At 40.7% G+C, this 20,000-nt stretch overlaps 1 protein-coding gene and 1 long non-coding RNA gene across 3 annotated transcripts in view; both read left to right on the forward strand.

The window, feature by feature from the left end:
- The window catches only part of LOC143035226 (uncharacterized), a 57,188-nt gene extending 46,005 nt beyond the window's left edge, over positions 1 to 11,183 (forward strand). The window contains exon 2 of the long non-coding RNA XR_012967302.1: positions 11,012 to 11,183. This is a non-coding gene — a long non-coding RNA (uncharacterized LOC143035226). The remainder of the gene's footprint in view (positions 1 to 11,011) is intronic.
- Positions 11,184 to 16,544: 5,361 nt separating this feature from the next.
- LOC143035224 (glucose dehydrogenase [FAD, quinone]-like) overlaps positions 16,545 to 20,000 on the forward strand; it is a 55,688-nt gene continuing 52,232 nt past the window's right edge. For both annotated transcript variants that reach the window (XM_076201980.1, XM_076201981.1), the window contains exon 1: positions 16,545 to 16,789. The gene's annotated coding sequence lies outside the window, so the exon portion shown is untranslated. The remainder of the gene's footprint in view (positions 16,790 to 20,000) is intronic.

The raw sequence follows: 20,000 nt of genomic DNA on the forward strand, positions 1-20,000 counted from the left end.
ACCGCCCGGGCGCTGTGACCTAACCGAAAAGCCCCTCAGGAAAGATAGGAAATGTGACATAAAACCTTCTGTAGACAACTCTCTGAAGAAGACCAAGTTGGTCGTAACGTTAGAGTGAAATCTATTCCGTGAACTTCTTCGTTTTAAATCCACCATCCAAATTCTCATAAATATATATATATATATATATATATATATATATATATATATATATATATATATATATATATGTATGTGTGTGTGTGTGTGTGTGTGTGTGTGTGTGTGTATACACACACACACACACATATATAACATATGTACATATATATATATATATATATATATATATATATATGTCTATATGTGTATGTTATTGCCATGAATGTGCCTGTAAAAACTGCCAAAGTACAACAGAACTTTGAGGGGTGTTAAAGTAATGCGCGAGGAGAAATATGTTCAATGAGATGGCCTTGAAGGGTCAATAAGGAGGCCTCCTCTCCTCTCCTCTCAGGAGGTCAGTAGGTCGAGAGTCGGCTGAAAAGTTGCTTTGGCCGTGGCCGCTGCCAGTCTGGTTAAGGTGGCTGGAGTGGTGGTGGTGGTGAAAGGGATAGTGATTGACTGTAGCGTTGGTGCAAGTGGTGTTGGTGGAGAATGGGGTGGTGCTGTCGGTTGTTGGCTGGGGTGGTGCCCACGCCCATGGGTGTGGTGGCAGTGGCACTTGTTTCTGGCGACGCGCTTTACGATTGTTTTTCTAGTTAGGGCCAGGAGATTTTCTCTAAGTTGAGGACCACATAATTATGTTGCTGAAGTGATTCGTGAGGTCTTCATTGGGTCTGCGTATCCATACAAACCAGGGGAAAAGAGAGGGTGGGGGGCGGGGGGTAGAGGAGAGAGGGTTGTAAAGGTTTGATCTGCCTTTAGGTATACAATGTTGTCCCCTGCCCTGCGGGGTGTGGTTGGTTGTTTGGTGTTTATTCCTCCGGGGCTTCCGGGTCGTTAGGGCGTAACCAGCGGAAATATCACGCAGTACAATTTGCACGATGTCATTCCTGGTCCGATGACATGAAGTTCTTGCACTAGTTTTACTGATGATGATAAATATAGTTATTGGTATAAAATATTTTTTTATTTTCAATTTTTGGGCTGGCGCACAATAGGAATGAATAGAGGAAGGTATATCACATAGAGGACAGGAGGAGGAGGAAGAGGAAGGGAAGAAGGAACAGGAAGAGGTAGCGGAGAATGAGGTGGAGGAGGAGGAGGAGAATGGGGTAGAATTTTGATGGAGGATCTAGTATGGAAGCATCGAAAGGGATCGTTCATGCATCCCAAGATTCCTTGCCGGCCCGTTCGTTGACGGGGATACCAACATGAGATGGTTTCAGGCAAAAGAAGACAGATTTAAAGCGGAAATGAAGCTGGTTGAGTCATAAGTGGGTTTCGTGGGTCAGTGAGGGGGAGGAAAGGATAACGGAAATTGCTGGTGTGGCGCTGCATGAATGAGATGAATATGTAGGAGGGTGGAATATATAGGGGAAGGAGTTGAAAATAGGGTGTAAAATAGCCAGAAGAACATATTAGTTAGTTAAAGCAAAAGGCGCCGGGGGGGGGGGGCACCACTGCATAACCTACTCCGCGACCAGAGCAAGAGCCGTCCATTTAGATCAGTGGTTCCCAACCTTTTCTGGCTTGAGGCTCGAGGCACCCTTGCTTGCCAAGCCTTTCAGAAGTCCCCGGCACCCTTATTAGAAAATCTAAATTCTAGTTTGTCAGTATTTCATTGATTCAACATCAGTGTAACAAAAATTTGTCCTTGGATAATATGAAAATACTCATCTTTACACTGATGCTGCTTTCATGAACAAAAATGGATGACACAGCGAGTCGGTAATACGAAAATCATTTTTGCCCCCAATTTTGGCGGCGGCACCCTCAGTTGATCTCACGGCACCCTTTGGTGCCGCGACACACAGGTTGGCAACCACTGGTTCAGATAATGGTGGCAGGGGACCGATAGGGAGAAGTGGCAAAAAGACTTGTCGGATGTTGTCAGATGGTTCTTTGACAGCGTAGCCAAGGCGAAGCAGAGGGAAGTGACCAAAGGGCCTGGTTAGGCTGTGTAAGTGGAATGACGTTGTCAGTTATTTCCAGTGTGGATAGAGTGTTTCTTGTTATCCTTATGCCGAATGGACGGGCGCACTATGGGCACATCATGTCATATCCCTGAAAGACTGAGGAGCTCTGGAGTGCAAAAAAAAAAAAATAAATAAAAAAATAAAAAAATAAAAAAATAAAAAAATAGAATGGTGGGTGAGATCTTGATGCGAAAGAGATATTTAAGTAGTGCCAAAGAACGTGAATGTTTCAAGATAAGAACTGACAATTTTGGCAGGGTATACACCGATGAGGGAAACGTTGTACAACCAATAAAGGCTTGGTCCTCCGTTTTGAAAGAAGTAGACGTCTAAAGAGGATGTCTGTTTACTGCATCTAATTCTAAACCTTTCAGTGGGAGCACTGCAGAACATGCCTGCCTGCGCCGAGGCATACAGTAGGTCAAGACGGTGTATGGGGTCGTCAAGCTTTCGAAGAGCTAAGGGATGGAAGAGGTACAGGTTTGGCATCTGTTATCAATTTTGCTCTATACGAGGAAGAATCAGTAGATATTCCAGAGGTTCCTGTAGGCTCCTCAACTTGTGCGTGATAGCATTTTGAGATCGCAGATTCGAAGACAGAAGTTCGTAGATTGTTGAGAGTACGAAGAAGGGCCAAAGTCGAGAATTAGATCTAGAAATCGAGTCTGTTCAACGACTTGGGAGAAAGTGTTGTCTATATGTATTAATGGAGTGTGTCTTTGCAGCGGCGCCATTGTCCACGGAAGTACTGGTGACTGATTTTGAGATGAAAAAATGGAACTTACGCTCTTCGGTCCATCTTATAACAGAGGAAGGATACAGCTCGTTGCTGTAGGCTTGGTGGGTTTTGGCAGAGGATAGGGCTATATTGTCTAATCATAAATTAGGGGTAGTTCCGTGGAGAACATGTCTGGCTATATAGTTGTTGGCTGGGGTAAAAAGAGGGATGCTGAGGACGCTTCCTTGTTAGATATGTGGGGAAGAAGGGTTGTCCCCACACACACTCTGAAAGTTCGGTGGGATGGGAGTTGAGATACAAAAGTGAAAAGTTTGTGGTACGTATGGTTAGTTAGATTAGGTTGACAACAATTGATCCGTCTCTGCCTCTTCAAGGGTTGAGAAGACGAGTTGACGTGAACGAAAAATGTCGGTCTTGTTCCTACTTTGGAGGTGGAGGAGGGTGGTTGGGGGGGCGGGGGGGGGGCTGATTGAGAGGTAAATCGTGATAACGTAGGTTTACCAGTAGGATCGACGTCCCTGACGCATCCCTCGGTGGTCATGTGATCTTGCTCTTTCCTGGTGGAGCAGGGAGGGAGAGGAGTTCACCCTGAGGACCACAGTGGAAATAAGCTCGCATGATTTTTTTGTGTTGTCCTCGGTAATTGTTATTTCGAACTATGTGTTCTTTTTATTATCTGCTGTGCTTCGTGTATATTGATTCAATGGCAAATAAATTATTATTATCATATTATCACCCTTGATGAGCACGCCAGTAGTAACTCGGTCGGTTATTACCCTTTTTAGGGGTAACCACACACACACACACACACACACACACGTGTGTCTGTGTGTGTTTTTACCTAGTTGTATTTACCTAGATGTATTATACGGGAAGGAAGCTATGCTCGTATGACCCGGCTTTGTATCTTTCATCATCTAGTTTGTTTTTAATTTTTTGTATGTTTTTTGTACACATTGTTACCTCGTCCAATTTGTTCCAGACATCCGTGTGTGTGTGTGTGTGTGTGTGTGTGTGTGTGTGTGTGTGTGTGTGTGTGTGTGTGTGTGTGTGTGTGTGTGTGTGTGTGTGTGTGTGTGTGTGTGTGTGTGTGTGTGCGCGCGCGCGCGCGTGTGTGTGGAAGCTTCGTCATTGCAACTCATCGTTGAAAGTGGGTTTGTGCGATAACCGGCCCAGAGAAGTAGAGGTGCTGACCCGAACTACGTACTGACTGGACGATATACGCCGATGCTGTGGGAGACAGACAGACACAAAGAAACAGACAGAGGGACAGACGCACAGGCAGATAGACAGACAGACAGAGACACAGAGAAACAGACAGACAGAGAAACCGACAATCACGTCACTCTCTTAGGGATTAGGCTTAGTAATGTTTCCCTAAATCAACGAGAATGTCGAGATAGAATTGTTAAATTCTTTTCAAATCAGAGAGAAGAGATATATCCTGAATATTCTTAATTTACAAATATGATTACAAAATCTTATTCATACCTTAAGATATCACAATCAAGTATTAAACTATTTTACACAGCATATACAAACAAGAACACATTAGTACCTAGGGAGGATGTGAGAGCAGAGGGGATCAATCGAAGGTTTCTCGAGGAGCCGATGTAGGATGACGACGACCAGGATCTGTCACATTTCCTGGAGTCGACCACGATCGGTTTAGAGTCGACATAGAATGGAGGAGAGCGTCTGTCTCTCAAGGAACTGCATAGCTCTCTTCTGGGAGGGAAATAGCTGTCGATAACGAGTCCAACACGTGATCCAAGACCATGGTGGTGAGTACACACACGCACGCGCACACACACACACACACACACACACACACACACACACACACACACACACACACACACACACACACACACACACACACACACACACACACACACACACACACACACACACACACACACACACACACACACACACACACACACACACACACACACACAAAGCACTTGATAAAGTATCACACAAAAAGCTATTAAGAAAAATTTAATCAATAGGTGGTATTCAAGGAAAGTTATTGGAATGGATGGAAGATTTCTTGATCAGGAGAAAAATGAGGGTAGAGTACTTAGAGACAAATACTCGAAATGGAAAGTAATGATAAGTGGAGTCCCACAAGGTTCGGTATTGGCTCCGATCATGTTTGCCATATATATAACTGACATGGATGAAGGTGTGGAATGTTATATGAACTTCTTTGCAGATTATGCGAAACTACTAAAGAAAGTAAGTACAGAGGAAGACTGTGAGTCACTACAGAAAGATCTGGATAAAGTCTGGGAATGGAGTCAAAAGTGGTAAGTGAACTTCAACATCAAGAAATGTAGTATAATGGAGTTTGGAAAAAATGAAAATAGAATATCGGAGCAATATAAAATTGGTACAAAGGAAGTCAAAAAAGCAAGCTCGGAAAGGGACTTGGAGTAATTATCAGCAAAGACATGTCACCAGACAAGTATATCAACAAAATAGTCGGAAAAACCTTCAATTTACTAAGATCAACAAAGGCGGCCTTAGATTACTTGGATGAAGAAATGGTAAAGAAAATATTAGTTACACTGATAACACCAAGATTGGAGTATGCTGCGACACTATAGACACCCAGTACTAAAAAGAATATAAAAGAATTAGAAAGAATACAAAGAGCAACGACAAAGATGGCACCAACACTCTCCAAATTGACATACGAAGAAAGATTGTCCAAACTGGAACTACCAACCCTAGAATAAAGAAGAGAAAGAGGGGATCTACTGACCACTTACTGAATGATGAAAGCGATGGAAGTCCTTGACAAAGATGATTTATTAAAGTGGGATAAGAGAAAAACAAGAGGGCATGAATAGAAACTCAAAAAGGACAATTATAGAAGAGATCTGAAAAATAATAGCTTCCCACACAGAGTGGTGGATATCTGGGATAAATTGGATGAGGCAACAGTATATGCAAATACTATACAAGAATTTAAGAACAAACTTGATGCTTAAAGATATAAAGACGGGTCACTACGGGCATAGCTTCCTTCCCATATAATACAACTAGGTAAATACATATATACACACAAGCACACAGTCACACAGAGACACACACACTGAAATAATTTCAGTATCGCTGAGCTGTGGGTCGTTACTTTAACTCCCGTGGGTATGGAGTTGGGGGGGATGCGTGTAAGGTCACAGTATTACCCATAGATCGGTTATATATGAGCTGAGCTCTCTTTCGGGATGGAAATAGCTGACGATTACGAGTCCAACACGTGATCCAAGACCATCATGAATCACACACACACACACACACACACACACACACACACACACACACGAATACAAGAGTAAACTAGACGCTGCGAGATACAAAGGCGGGACAGTACGAGCATAGCTCCCCTTCCCGTAAGGTACAAGTATACTTTTTCCATTATCTGGTGACCCATAGGATGTGGCCGGCAAAACCAGCAGCGCTGCCACGCCTAAACCATCTCCAAAGAAAACGGGGAGACACCGTTTTCGTTATATTTGCATGTATGATCGGTATAATTAAAGAGACTGCAAGCGGCCCAAAGACCCGCACTCAGCTTCTCTATGTAATTACTACAAGGCTTGGATAAGAAAAGGTCGGGAACCGGGGCAACGTCGCCTGACCTGAATGCCACATCGTTTAACAAGTCTCTTCTTTTCTTTACATGTATAACAATTACTCATATCACTTATCATTTAATGAATAAATCAATATGCATTTAGAATATTCCATGTTAACATACTCGGAGTAGTGGATAGCTTCTGGTATATGCTGAATGTTTTGATTCAGTACGTGACAACACGGCAGACAACACCTTGTGGGTCACGAGATAATGGAAATAGTATAGTTAGGTAAACACACACACACACACACACACACACACACACACACACACACACGCCGGTAGGGATGGATGCTGCTGCTGTTAGGTCATTTTTTATGAACATATGCAAATAAGTAAATAAACAAACACAGGAAAAAAATGAATACGTAAAGAAATCTGCCGTGATCCGCGATTTCTGGCTCTACCACCTTCCTTTACACAATTAATTGTACTTGACCCATTCTGACGATGACATTACTTTGGATTTCCCCACTCATGTGGATTTAGTCGGGAGGCATTCAAATAACCAGCATGATCGGCTGAAGAACATCTGATGGAGGTAACCTCCCTTCTTTCAGAAAGAAAAAAAGAAAAGAGGTTATGGGCACGAGCAGCATGACTTTCCAAAATCATTCTCGATGCGGCTGGTTAGCCATTATTGACAAGGAGACTTGAGATTTTTTTTTTTTTTATCTTCAATGTCGAAAAACGTGCTCCCATGACCGGAGTACCATGCACCTCTTAGACGTCCACGCAGATTTGACCCAGCTCAGCAGCGTCTCATAATCCAGTACGCTAAAGAGACCAGGCAAAACACGCACTCACAGACACATTATGCATATGTGTGCGCGCATGTGATATACCGCGTATACATAATGTTCATGCAGACAAGTGTACAAATACCTTTATGTTTGAGAGTTGCCATGCCTTTGCATGATTACGTAAATAGTATCATAATTTACATAACACTTTATTATAAGTAGAATTGATACAATCGTACCGAATGTAGAAAAGTGCGTTTCGAACGTCTCGTCAGACAGCGACCGTTACTGATAAGTTCGTTTTATACGTATAACCTAAATACCCATGTGATTCATCTAGTGGAGGCGTGAGAGCGAAAGGAGAAGGAGCGACGTTCTAAACGAACGTAATATTTTTGTGTGAAAGGACTCGAATGTCCCTAACGAATTCCTTAAGTGACGTTATGACCACGCGAGTATACAAACTCTTCAGAAGAGTACGCAAGACAGAGCTAAAAAGTAAAATCGATTAAAAAAAGGTAGCGAAGGTAGTTCAGAGGAAAAGACCTTAATTAAGGGTCCTAATTTATTCCCAAGACTTCACGACATCGTGGAAGTCCTTCCTTCGGCTTCATAGCTGGCTTGTGATGGTCTGTATATAGTTTCCCACTTATTATATTAGTACCCAAGGGCTGTACTGTTAGTCTTTAATTTATTATTAATTTTGAACATGTTGAATTATTGTAACGTAAACTTTAGGTGCAATATATGAGCCCATGCGCGTCTCTGAATTTTGCCGCGAAATTGGAGTTGGTAGCGAAGCGTTGCTCAGTTTTGTCGCAACCTTCAAGGTGTAAACACGCTTTTGTATACCGAGTACATTTATCGAATTGTGACTTAATGCACCATTTTATCGTTGTGAGGGTGCTTTTCATTGCCACCCTACTATAGGCTAAAGACGTGTGTCTCATTTTCAAGACTAAACTACAACGCTAAATTCCTTCCTTCGCCCCCGTAGTTGACAAAAAATACTTATTTTCAAGAATTCTCGACATCGTGGAAGTCCCTCTCCAAATCGACTGACACTAAAATAAGTGCGTGTGCCCCTTGGTCAATCTTCGGCAATCAGTTTAGTGAATATTGAAATCCAGTGAAGTAATATTCTCCGTTTCTTATTTCCTAGTTGATTTGTGTTCCTATTTTCATATTTTATATATTGTAATAATATTTTTTATATGAAAACAATAAATTTCATTAACTAACTAGTTAATTAGGACAAATATTACTAAAGTAACTAAGCCTTAAAAGAGTAACGTGATAGAGTGGTGAAGGGAAAATGTAGAAATAAAGTACATGCGATGCACCACCCTACATGGTATCTTGCAAAAACGCTCATCAACCGCCGTAAAGATAAAACAACTGGACACTTTTGAGAACCACCTTGACACTTCTTCCCAGGGGATAGAGTGTTTTATGCTCCCAAAGGCAGTTTACACAGAATCATGAAAATGTGCAATAGTGTGATCTATCGACAAGGAAAGCACACAATCTCATTAATTTCTGAAGAACAGATATGAAGTAGTAGTAGTAGTAGTATTCGAAGAGAGATGCAGTTCTAGGGCCTACTGGGAGAAGATGGAGAGAGTAAGTACAAAAATTATTTTTATACATTTTCGAGGTGAATGGCCGTGTTTCTGCAGTTTGGTCTGCGGCCAGAAGTCCGGGTGCTATACACTTTCCAGTCTCTCAAATTAATTTATACTTAAATAATCTCCGTTGGTTCACTTTTCGATGGAATGAATTACTCCTCACAAGAAAAGGTGATTTTGTTGTAGTAAATGAAAACTTCGAGAGCAGATTTGACTTATAATTTAATGGGCCCTTTTACAGAATAGTAACATTGACGCCACCCCTCTCCCCAAAGAAAAAGAAAAAAATAATGATGCCATATTTTACCACAATATCTCAGTTATCAGAATGAAGGTGGAAAGGAAACAAAAGATAATCGGAGAAATGTCCACGAAAGACCTGAGTCTCCCCAATCCAAGGGTAAAAAAAAAAAAAAAAAAAAAAAAAAAAAAAAACAGATGAGATTCTGTTGCGGTCGCACGTCACAAGTCATTTTCAACAAACTCATGTGGCCACGACTTCTATGAACTCGTCCAAGCTTTTTACGGAGCATATACAAACATTGTCGCATTACAATCAGATGATGCGCACAATGTGCACGAAACACGGAAGCGCAAAGGGAAAACCTTCGCTGTTTTGCTGTTCCTTGGCAGACAGGTATATTCCAGAATTCAACTTGACACAGAATCTACAGGAAAAAATAGAAACGACAGCAAAGAGATTTAAATGCAGACTAAATGCATTTTCACATGGATAGTACGGGAAAATCTGGTTCATAAGTAAACGTATGTATGTAATAAAAACCATCGCAGGAGAAACGGAGCTTGAAGACCGTAAAGCACATTTGTGCATGACGTCCTCAAAGTGACAGAAAAACACAAATGTTGTGGTTACCAAAGCTGGGCGTGTTCCTCGATGCATCCCGCTTAAGTTGGCTGCGGTTTGCGTTCCCAAACTATTAGGGTTGATTCACACTATCGGTCCGGTCGCGCTCCAGTCTCGCTACGCTCCGGTTCTGAGGTATTCAGGGTTGATTCACACTATCGGTCCGGTCACGCTCCACTCCCGGTTCTGAGGTATTTATCGGTCCGCTCTCGTTCCCGTCATCCCCCCTCCCTCGACACCAGTAGAAGTCTTACCATCAGTTACGAAGGATGTGTGACTGTAGTACAGCGAAGTTAGGTCATAGAGCTCTGGTTTACCTTTGACTAATTCTATTAGCATTTCATCTGAAACCACAAAATTAAAGTAAGTTTTGTAGGTTATATTTTATTCAGTTGGTGCTTATGTATATCCTAGCTGTGCGCATTGCCATATCAGTGATAAATAAAAAGAAAACGTATTTTTATAATTTATCTACCTTTCGCATGATTCCATTGTGGTGTTTTCTTTGGATTATCCATGGTTTGGTAGGACAGAAGGAAACACTATTTGCTTAATTAAACGAAGACTGAATCTCGACTGGAGTGGAGCAGTAGGCAGGGCTGCAGCGTTTTCTACACTGCCGTGTAGAATGGGAGTGTTGCCATACCGGGGTATACATTTTTCTCGGGCGTGTGCAGACTTTCATAGCAAGATATACTTGTCAAACTTTGACAAAATGTTGGTTCTAGTTTTTTTATTCTTGAATGTATATAAGGCCCCCATGCCCTAACATATTCAGTAAGATATGAAAATTCTTTTTTATTATTATTATTATCGCTAAAAGAAAGCTGAAACTTTAGCGTATATTTTTTTTACTACACCGTGAAAACGTATCTAGGAGGTGCTAAGATGGGAGGGAGGGTGGAGGGGTGTGGAGTGTTTTCGGGGATGGAATGGGTGGGAAGGATTTTATGCCTTGTCCTTTTTTGGCTACCTCCCTGGTAAGGGGGAAAAAGCCTTGGTATATGTATGTATGTAAAAACGTATCTTTTGGGGTACAATATTTTATAAGTAACACAATTACCAATTAAGTCATATTTTGATGTACCATTTATTATTTGATAACAGTTCTATGATTTTTAAACAAAAGTTTGAGTTTTTAAATGTTATGAACAGCCCGCTGATATGTAGAAAAAATTTCCTCATATCCTTGTGCAGTTGCCACATGCCGCTATTTGGTACAAAATTCTACGAAACGGCAGCCCTGGCAGGTGCAGGACCGTGGCAGCCAGTGTTGCCGCAAATCCGGAATTCGTCTGCTAGCTGCATGGCGGGAACACCAGTCGGACGTGATTACGTCAAACATCCGGCGATGCTCTTTTGAATCGGAAATTCCGGATAAATTAGTTTCTCGTCAATTTCTAAAAAAGTAAAGCTTGAATAAATATAAAGAGAATATATACGTGTATTTTTAATATATCCACACCATTACCATTGCATTTTGTGTTTATTTATGTTGTCAGTAAAGTTTACAGAGGTGTAATGCTTGAGCCACTCGCACAGGAAGACCACTTTCGGGCCAGATTTTATGCGAACTCGAGCTTTCCAAAGGAACTCACTACATTCTTTGATGAATCTGATGACACAGAAAGTGATGATGTACACAACAGTGACGATGACAGCGAAGTAAGTGATGAAAATGATTCAGAACATGATGAAGGAAATGAAGAATCTAATACATATGTGGAAAGCGAGGATTTGTTCATAAGTAACGACGGCAGTGATGAAAATCACGCTTAAGTTTAACCATACAGTGCCAGACAATATTATTATCATTTTTCATTACGTTAGAGAGAAAAGTGATGAAGAAAATGAAGATAATAAGATATAATATCTAAGTCTGTGAGCACAAACTGATTTATACCGACTTCTAACTGTTTATATGCTCATAAGTGACGATTGCAGGGCAAGGCAAGGGGAAAGCATGCATGCATATGCTGTTGCCTAATTCCTAAGAACAGATAGTCTGATAATAGAGTTAAAAATATATATCAAAGCTACATCTCGACGAAGAGGAATGTTTAAGGCTGTTACATTACAGGCTTATACGTACTGTTCACTACGTAACTTTGACAAGCGCTATGGTTTTTTCTCAAAATCATTATTGAAGAGAGAAACATAGGCGTCTAAAACAAATAAGTTATCCATTTGAAATGTCGTTTTCTATTATGATCTACTCTATGGCTAAGAAAACTGTATGAGACATTATTAGTGTTTCTTTTCTGTGTTTAATCAAAGAGTGTTCGTGAGACACTGGGTTATTTTGTTCAAGAAATACTGTGACACTGGTTAGAAGAGAATTGTGAGGACAGATGTATTACAAAAGACAAAGTCACTCCCAGGCAAGCCCTTATTATCGACATTCTATTGGCTAAGGTTTACCCAATCATAATAAACGGAGGATGAATTTTGCTATCTGGCAATCCTAAAGTTGCCATGTAGTCCATTCCGGATATGCTCACCCGGATTTGCGGCAACACTGGTGGCAACTGAGTTCACACTGGCGCTCACGGTTCGGTCACGGTCCAGTCTCGCTCCAGTAAAAATATCTTTTGACGGAACCGTGACCGGAGCGAGACCGGAGCGAGACTGGAGCGAGAGCGCCAGTGTGAATGCTTCCATTGAAATTAATGAGACAATATTGGACCGGACCGAGAGCGTAGCGAGACTGGAGCGCGACCGGACCGATAGTGTGAATCAACCCTTAAAGCTTAAGAAACTGGTTCATACCGAAATAAAAGTCCGGTAGGCCACATACTATACCAAAGAAATTTTTCGTAGGCACCTATATTGGTTTAATAGTTTGAGAGCGCTAACCGCGGCCAAACTAAAGCGAAACGCACCAAGGAACGCGCCTAGCTCTGGTGGTTACATCTACTTATCTATACACCAAAGGCCTCTTTACAAGGGAGGGCGGTAGCCAGCCAAGGCATGCATGTACCTCCACCCTCACTCAACTCTCTCCCATTCGATTCCCTTTCATCTTAGCTACCCGTGGACGAAAGACAGTCCCTGGCTCCCGTCCACTGCACGTGGGGTCAGAAGCATTACAGTAGGGGTGGCCAACCAATGGTTAATCAATCAAACTATGAAAAATGGAATTTAGTATTGCAATCGTTCCGTAACAGGCGTAACTGTTCAATAAACGTATCATACTTTTTTTGTCTGTTTACAATTGAGGCTCGGTACGGTCGGCACGAAGTTGTACTGTTTTTCGTTTGCGAACATTTGTACTTTTGTACTTTTCGAAAATTAAACTTTGTTTTTATATTCCAGTTACCAATCACAATGCCACACAGTACAAAATAAAGGCTGAGAGTGAAAGTAAGCGAGAATTCAATGAACAGTGGGAAAATGAGTTGTTGTTATTTATACCGGGTCCGTCAGAATAGAAGACATGATCTTGACAGACGCTGTAAAACACAGCATCAGATTGAAATTGAAATATGTGACTAAGAAAAAGAGAGAAATCAGAAGACAAGATGTATCTACTAAATTTACTAAAAGAAGTTGTGCAAGTTTTATGACAGAAGCCTCCTATGAAATTGCTTTAGCAGTGGCATATATATATATATATATTTTTATATATATATATATATATATATATATATATATATATATATAATAAAACTTTCTCTGACGGATATTTAAAAGACATCTTGGTGATAAAAGCATTGAAAGGAAAGCAGATGAAATTGCTATCTCAAAGTAGGCTTTTAAGAGACGTCCCAAGGAACAACTCTCATGATGTGTCTCAGCAACTGAGAGACCTTGTCCATTCTTTTACTTTCTTTTCATCAGCGTTGAACGAATCAACAGACAAGTGTGATGTAGCCCGTTTAAGCATATTTATACGAGGGATTGATCATTTCAGCGTTTTTGAAAAACTGTCTTTGGTCGCTCCACGAAAAAGCAAGAGGATCAGACATATATGACAAAGTAAAATAATGCTTGTAATTTTTACAAATAGATTGTAGTAAACTCATCAGGTGTTTGTACTAACGAAGCCCTGTCAACGGACGTCAGAGATTCTGGGACCAACACTTTGCTTGAAAACTTTTTAAATCGCCCTCTACTAAAATATCACTGCATATTATATACACCAGAAGTCACTGTGTAGAAAAACTTAAAATCCGCAGCATGTCATGGTACCGGTTGTGAAATGTGTGAATAGAATCAGAGTAAGAGCATTAAACAGACGAGAATTCAGAGAATATTGTGAAATGTTAGATTTGTCCTTCATGGTCAGGTGCGCCGGCTTTCTAGAGGACAGGTGCTTTTGAAAACTAAAAAAACTGTTTATGACTTTATTGAAGAGAAAAATTAACTACCCAAGGAAAGATCCCTTTTATGTGATAACAACTGGCTATTTGATTTGGCATTTTTAGTTGATGTTACAATTCATCCCAATGATCTAATTTTGAAACCGCAGGGCGAGAGCAAATTGTTTCAAAGCATAGTAAACAACATCAATGCATTCAAGGTTAAGTTAAAACTGTTCGTCTTTCAGTTGAAAAAAGTGGATTTGGCCCAATTTCCATAATTAAAAAGAACAAAGTGAATATGGTAATGATAATGACAATTTGGCAAAATAAAATATACAGAATGTTTTTTTTTTCCTTGAAGACTGCATACTCGCTTTTATAATCCTATTTTCACTTCGTGAACAAAAGATAACAATGATGCCAAGTAAAATACAAATTGAACTTATTGACTTGAAAATAAATTCATCATCTAGAATAAAATTTGAAGAGCCTTTCTCAGTCCCAAATGCCTCTGACATGATCAAGTTCAGGCGCGCGATCTTTAACCTGTGAAAAATTCCCAGAACTAAAAAAAATTCCCCGGAGTTTTATATTTCGTTTCTGAACGACGTATAGATGTGAAAGAGCACTTTCAACCATGAAACTGATTAAAAGCAAAATGCGGTCGCGACTGACTGACCGACTGATTCAAATTTGAAGAATATACTGCTTCTTTCAGTGACACATTTAACTTCCGACATTGAAAAACTGGCGAAATCAAAGCAACCTCAAAAGTCTCATCAAGCCAGGTAAATAAAGTTGATCAGCTTTATCACACACACACACACACACACACACACACACACACACACACACACACACACACACACACACACACACACACACACACACACACACACACACACACACACACACACACACATATATATATATGTGTGTGTGTGTGTGTACAACACTGAATGGGTCCCAGTTATTAGAGATACATTTTAACAACCACATTACACTTTAATTCTAAGCCATCAACATCGGAAGACCCAATGGACGCCGACACGCAGAAATTGAAATGCGGTACTGCCAAGGACTCGAATCCAGCAATCACATGACAAGTGCCGTAGTAACTAACCAACTACGCTATCAAGATATCTTGATAGTGTAGTTGCTAAGTTACTACGACACTTCTGATGTGGTTGCTGGGTTCGAGTCCTTGGCAATACCACATTTCAATTTCTGCATGTCGACCTCCATTGGGTTTTCCGATGTTGATGGCTTAGAATTAAAGTGCATTGTGGTTGTTAAAATACATATATATTTATATATATATTATATATATATATATATATATATATATATATTGTATTTTTATATATGTGTGTATTATATATTTACTTATCTTTATTATGTAATATATATATATATATATATATATATATAATCTATACAAGAACTAGCTGCGGGGTGTACAAGAGATTTATAGCGCATCTGAAATATGTTAAAAAGTTGGTGCATGGTATGTAAACGCCAGAAAGGGACTCGGATTAAAGGGAGATATCCATAGGAAAGACACGTGAAGGGTTGCACTGACATTACCTTCCTGCCATACCCTCAATCAATACAAGCCTTTATAATTGATAACACCAAAACCGAAAATATTTTCACACTACTAACAGGACGAAATATAATTACCTCAAACTGTCAGGACGGGGGGTTAACCCAAATGTAGGTAGAAACAACTTTGTCATCGTCGTTGTCAATAAATGGAATAGACTTTCAGCCGAGGCAAGATTTTGTAATGCAGATCGAACATTTTAAATTCACTTGGATTTTTTTCTTCTTCCTCTTTTTTCTTTCTTTTTTCGTAAGACATCGCTATTGGCCGAAAGGTCTCCTGTTGGCTTACAAGATTTCTATCTCGTTGTAAATTACGTGGCGAGGTTCAGACAAAATATTCAAATACCAAACTCGCTGAATTTTGATCAAAAAGGGTCGAAGGCATATTTCATAGTAATAAATTTAGTACAGGGTTTGTGTAAAACAAAATGTTTAAGCAACTTTTGTTGGCAAAACAGCCTTGTCACTGTTTTGTAGTAGAGTTCAACTACTGGTTAGGGGGTCGTGGACAGGCAAGCAGGAAAAACTACTGTTGTCGTAGTACTACTTCGTCGCCGGGGTGTCACCAATAGGACAATGTCGCAAAACACGGCACGGCGCGGCACCTGGAGTGGTTACGAGTCAGAATTTGGGGCTCCGCGAGAACTAAGAGAAGGAAGAAAGAAATGTTGCTGCGACCCTCTCGCTGACGTCACAACGCGGGCAGTCCAAGTTGGCTCGCTGTAAAGCCAGCACTTTTACCGACATGACCTTAGGTCGCGCGCCTGCCTGCCTGCCTGCCTCCTTGCCAGTTGCAGGCACCACTTGACACCTCGCGCCACCACCGCCACCGCCACCACCACCACTGCCACCACCACCACTACTACTAGCAGTGTGTCGGCTGGCGACCTATATCGAAGACCCCTTCTCTTATTCCCTCGCTGCCTGGTTTCCTGGCAAGTCGTGGCCTGACACCGACGACGTGTTCGCTGCCCCGCGCCATTACTCCGTCGATTCACCGCGTGTGCATACCCTGCCGCCGGCTCTGCCGAACTGCAGCAGAAGTACCACTTGCCGCCACAAGAGTTTGTCGACATCGTCCTCCAAGTTTCGTGTTCGTATCCGTCGACGCTCTTTCGGACAACCTGACTGTGGTAAGTCGATGCCTCCCTCCAGGGGCAGATTTTTTTTTTCTCTACAAAGAAAATGTTTATCGTAATTGACAGCTCGGAGATTTATAGTTGGCAAGAGCCGCGAGAACAATTGGACCGGACGCGCGATCTCTGTTCTCCTTTAGCAAGACCCATGGAACCACGAGACCTTATCGACACCAACCAACGACAGGCCTCATCAAAGGTCCAGTACTAACACACACACACACACACACACACACACACACACACACACACACACACACACACACACACACACACACACACACACACACACACACGTCCTCTCGTTCATTTACATGGCACCTGGCCCCCCACCACACACACACACATACACACAGAGACCTGAAAAAGAATAGCTTCCCACACAAAGTGACAGATATCTGGAACAAACTGAATGAAGAAACAGTGAGTGCTAAAACTATACATGACTTTAAGAACAAACTGGACGCGGAAAGATACAAAAGCGGGTCTCTACGAGCATAGCTCTCTTCCCGTAAAATACAACTAGGTAAATACACACCCACCCCCGAGTGCGGGCGGCGGCGTGGCATGGTGTGCCACGACGCAGGCACAGCTCAAAACAAGTGAGTGCCCTTATCTGAAGCAAGGGCGTCGTCTCCATGACCGTGATCCACGACTACACAACCTGTGTACCTGGCAAGAGCCGCCGTGGCCGTCGCCGCCGCGATCAGTGTGTTGTTTCTCCACGATGTCACTTCTCTCCCAACCACATGACGGGCGTTAGTCGCTTATTGTCTTGGGCCGCAGAAGGTGGTCTCGTTTCCATATCTATACTCGGTACTCTAGCACCCCGCGGCCAGAGCACGCACATTATTCTATCAGCAAGAACTTTCTGGTCAACCGCTCAGAACTCCATCGATCCGGCTCAACACTGAGGTGAAACTCAAAGTCGACTTGAAATGTTTTGTGCACTTGGGATCGGGAGCCCCCTAACGGTTTGCCTGCCACCCGAGCGAGCCACTGCGAGAGGAGACGACAACGACGGCGACAAACCGAGACAAAGACGACCGGCAAGAACAGAGAAACAAAACGTGGGTTGGACTGTTGGTACCTCCTCCTTGGACGGGCGACGACTACAGAGGGACAGAAGTGATCAGAAATAAGGGGAGTGATCCCCTCTGCAGTAGTGTATTACAAGGGATAGAATACAGATTGAGCTTCCGGCCGAGGCGATAGGGCCTAATGCAGTTCCTTTTGATTTCAATCATATTTCTTTTCCTTTTCTTTATTATCATTATTATTATTATTATTATTATTATTATTATTATTATTATTGTTATTGTTATTGTTATTATTATTATTGTTATTATTACGATTATTATTATTATCATTATTATTATTATTATTATTATTATTATTATTATTAATCTATTATTATTATTATTATTATTATTATTATTATTATTATTAATCTATTATTATTATTACTATTATTATTATTAATTTATTATTATTATTATTATCATTAATTTATTATTATTATTATTATTACGATCATTATTATCATAGTTATTATTATTATTATTAATTATCGTTATTACGATTATTATTATCATTATTACGATCATTATTATTATATTATTATCATTACGATCATTATTATCATAGTTATTTTCATTATTATTATTATTAATAATTTATTATTATTATTATTATTATTACGATCATTATCATCATAGTTATTATTATTATCATTATTATTATTATTATTATTATTATTATCAATTGTCGTTATTACGATTATTATTATTATAGTTATTATTATTATCATTATTATTATTATTATTATTATTATTAATTGTCGTTATTACGATTATTATTATTATCATTATTACGATCATTATTATTATTTTATTATTATTGCGATCATTATTATCACAGTTATTATTATTATTATTATTATTAATTATCGTTATTACGATTATCATTATTATCATTATTATCATTATTGTTATTATCATTGTTATTATCATCATTATTATTATCATTATTACGATTATTATTATCATCATCATCATCATCATCATCATTAATCATTATAATTACGATAATTATTGTAATTATTATTATTATCATTATTACGACTATTATTATCATTAGCATTAGCATTATTATTGTTATTACGATTATTTTTATTATTACGATCATTATCATAATTATCATTATTACAATTATTATTATCATTATCAATTATTAATTATTTCTGAGCTCGTTCCGCAGCGAGAGGTCTCCTGTCACTTCACACATACCATTTCCACCCCCCACCCCCCCACCACCGGGTCCCCGTCTCCGGAAAGCTTCGCGCCACTCCAGTTTTTCATCGTTGAGATTGGGGAGAGAGACAGAGACAGTCGGAAATATTAAATTATACCTGAGACACCAGATAATGAAGTCAGTGACCACGGCACTACGCGCCACACAACGTCAGTTACACACACACGCACACGCGCACACACACACACACACACACACACACACACACACACACACACACACACACACACACACACACACACACACACACACACACACACACCTACCTCTTTTTTGGAGCAAAGAAAAGAGGCGATCTACTGACCGTCTATAGAATCATGAAGGGCACAGAAATATTCGATAGAGAGGACTTGTTAAAGTGGGATAAGAGAAACGCAAGAGGACATGGAAAAAAAAAAACATATAGAAAAGATCCGAATAAGAACAGCTTTCCCCACAGAATGGTGACTGTATGGAATAAACTAGACGAAAAAAGTAGTGTGTGCAAAAACCATTCACGAATTTAAGAGCAAACTAGACACTGCGAGATACAAGGGTGGGGCACCACGAGCGTAGCTCCTTTTCCCGCAAGATACAGCTAGGTAAATACACACGCGCGCGCACACATGTAACAGCATTACCCATAGATCGAGCCATACGAACTCTGAGCTCTCATTCGGAAGGGCACCAGCTGTCGATCACGAGTCCAGCAAGTGATCCAAGACCGTGGTGGTGAGGCACGCACGCACACGCGCACACACGGCTGCTGCAGGGACCTCCTCGGGCCACCACCGACATATGATCGAGCAGAAATGCCGTCCGGCTCCTCCTCCTACGACGACGACAATCGCCCGCCACCCTCCCCTCCCTCCCTTCCAGTGAGTTCGAGTCAGTCATGCCGCAGCCACGAAATGCC

Source organism: Oratosquilla oratoria, chromosome 18 (genome assembly GCF_046742065.1).
Source record: "Oratosquilla oratoria isolate Oo_2021 chromosome 18, ASM4674206v1, whole genome shotgun sequence".
Lineage (NCBI taxonomy): Eukaryota > Metazoa > Arthropoda > Malacostraca > Stomatopoda > Squillidae > Oratosquilla > Oratosquilla oratoria.